The sequence below is a fragment of the Lissotriton vulgaris genome, chromosome 8 (assembly GCF_964263255.1).
Source record: "Lissotriton vulgaris chromosome 8, aLisVul1.2, whole genome shotgun sequence".
Lineage (NCBI taxonomy): Eukaryota > Metazoa > Chordata > Amphibia > Caudata > Salamandridae > Lissotriton > Lissotriton vulgaris.
In genome coordinates, this window is record NC_141696.1 from 158,806,670 (window position 1) to 158,810,038 (window position 3,369).

Consider the following 3,369-nt stretch of genomic DNA (forward strand, 5'->3'; position numbering starts at 1 on the left):
AGAGCCTTGATATAATAGGGAAGGGGTAGTGACACTATTATGCACACACCTACATGCATCCTGCAGTCTATCTGAAAAATAAGAGTGTCTTGAGGGACAGGCCATAATTTTGTTTGGTACTTTTTGAGTGGGGGGTGGCCTGTACCTTTGTTCCCCCTAAGACTCCAAGAGAGTTGAAATCAATGTTTGGGGTGTACCAAGGCCTAAGAAATACAGTGACATTGAGTACCCTATGTTGGTGGATTACTTACATGACTTGACTGCTAAATTATGTGTTCTTCACCAACAGGTCTATGACAGTTTACCGACAGTGACTGCGGATCCAGGCCACACAATTCAACCTGGTGACTATGTGCTTACCAAGAATTTTCAACGAACTAAGAACTTGGAGCCAAGATGAACTGGACCGCGTTTAGTATTACTAGCAACTCGGACGGCAGTTAGAGTAGCCGGTAAAAAGAATTGGGTACATGGTACCCATTGTAAAAAGGTTCCGTTGCCCTTACCGTATGACAAGTGGGTGCGGGGAGGTAAAGCTGATTCTGAATGTGAAAGAATTCCTAGGTTTGTACCTTTTAGTGACGCATATTTGGAATGGACTCAGTCAGAACGCGAAGACGATGACATTTTGCAAGCTGCTGTGCCACCGCATTTAAGATTGGACACAACGGATCCAGAAACACTCTTCCAGGAGCAAACTGTGCCTAGCAAAGAGCGCTACAATCTGAGACCGAGAAAAGACAAATGAAGTTTGAGAAAGAACCAATAAATGGACAAGTAAAAATGTTAATTTTTTTTTATTGTGAGTTACACCCTTTCAGACAAAGGACTATTTTTCTTTTTTTTCAATTTTCGAGTCACCATCCGGACTCAGCTGCAGGGTCGCGGTACAGCCTTAAGGGGTGAGCCGCGAATTGACGAAAAGGTCTGTGGTTCTTGGTCGTTACTACGATCTTGACACACACTTAAGTGAAGAAGGTAATAGCTGTGAGCAGCACGTTAGAGGATGGAGTCTTTTGGAACTGATAAAGGTGTCGAGAGAATTGATGTCAAAATGAAAATGTGTACATTGGTCCGTAGCAAATGTTTTTTAATATTGTGTTTCCTGATGCTTTTGAATATTATATTGGTTTGTGTGGGTTGGATTGCCTATATTACACAACAGACTTTTGCATCTACGTCCCAATCTACTCTTTCTTTTTCTACTGTTTCTCCACATGAGTTTCATACGTTACCTGAACATGAGCAGACACGAAGATCAGCATTTGTTAACAATTCATTTATACAATTGTTGCACCAGCATCAGCTAGTAGTAAATACTACAAATTGCTGGGTATGTGGTCTTATGCCACATACGACAGATAAGGGAATGCCATATTTGGTTATGCCTTTTTCGCCTAATGGGTCAGTGTGGGCCCTCCAAGCAATGTTTATTTATGCGAATGAAGCATCTCCTGTACGTTCTGTCATAGATAATGTGAGTAACAATGCCTTGATACAGGGAATAGTAGATATGATCAGAGATATTGATGCGTACAATGCTATCCCTAAGGATGAGGTACGAGCATATGTTGGTTGGAACAAGACTGGATATAGCATAAGTTTGACAGAGAAGGAGAAACGAAAAAGGTCTCTCCCTATTTGGATTGTACCCCACCGAGGTCATCTTTGTCTGCAAGGTAATGGTCAGAATCCGAGAGCTCAGCTTGATAAGAGTGTGTGTGTTCACACCTATGTCTATACATCCCAGAATTCTCCACCGTTCGTGCCAGCTAAAGGCACATATTTTATTTGTCACGACAGAGCATACACATGGTTGCCACCTGATTTTTCAGGTACATGTTATGTGGCATTTTTGCTTCCCCCTACGTACACTGCTGTTTTCAACTACCATAAGACAAGATATGGTAGAGGTGTCATTGATGCGAAAGATACTGTCGCACAAGAAGCTGGAAATTTCTTTAAGGGTTTCGTTCCCTTTTGGGGTCCTATGGCTAATAGTAGGAATATTCGTCAGCTTACCAGAATGGTTGAAGCCACTATAAATGAAACTGCTGGTGCCCTTAGCAATATCACAGCTGAGCTTCAGGCAGATCGTCTTATGACGTTACAAAATTGTATGGTTTTAGATACTATACTTGCAGATAGAGGTGGAGTATGTAAATTGATTGGGTCTAGTTGCTGCGTTTTCATACCGGATAATGCCCCGACAGTGTACCAATCCATCTTGAAGTTACATACGTTCGCTGAGTCTATACATGTAGACGAAGGGAACTGGTCATTGACTGGATGGATCTGGGGACTGTTATCCAGATGGGGATGGAAGATTCTGATGTTCCTCGGTATGGTTCTAGCTATCCTTTTCTCGTGTTGTTTGTGCATCCAGTGTGGTCCCGCCATTTGTAGTCTCTGTGCAACGATGTGTGTGAGAAGACCTGGCCCGAGAGAAGCAAAGGATAATAAGATGATGTTACAGCAACACCTTGGTGACCTGATGAGAATAGATATAGACCTGGATTCAGATTGACATGAGTTTAGGTTATTGCCTACGTAATGGCAAAAGGAGGGTCTGAGGTTCTGTGATTCTCGGTCCGGACTCCATTTTGTTCGAGTTGTTTGTGACCCCATTTTGTGTTGCCCTCATGTAGGCGCGTGGAGGTAACCGAACGAACAAAGTTGCATGGGCTTCATTGTTCATGCGCGAATTAACAAGGCCTTTTCTGACTTGTGAGTGAACTGTAGGACGCTGACCCCGTCACCTGAAACTGACCCTTTGTGAAGCTAATTTCTCTGGCTGATCGTTGTCTAGGATTGCCAATCAATATTCAGGATATCGTTAACCTTAGTTCTCTTGCACATATCTTATCCTATTCAGCATCTGAAATTGTTTCTTTTCTTATGACTTTCCATTACATGGGTAGTGCTTTCAATTATGGGTTTTGTCCGGCTTGTGGAAATCGAATTTGGGACATTCCTAATAATTAACTTATGGGTTGGTACAATGTAAATCGAGCTTTTATGATGTGATAATGTGTGGGAAAATGTATTTCATTCGTCAGTGTTTGTCGCAGTGGCTGTGCATTTATAATGAGCAAAATGAGGATAAAAAGTGATGTCTTGCTCTACAAAAGTTGAACAGTTTCCTGAGTTGTACACTGTGTTGTATTGCTGGGATTACTGTTACTAGCTGCAGCTAATAAATTTGATCTCTGACGCCATCCAGAAGTATTCCGTGTCTCTGTATACCAAGACAGGTGAACCCGAAGACTTTGGGCGTGCCCCTGGCGCCACCGGGTTCTAAAAACCCGGTTCTTCTGTCTGTGAGAGAGTGTCTGTGAGAGAATATTTGTGATAGAGTGCCTGAGAGAG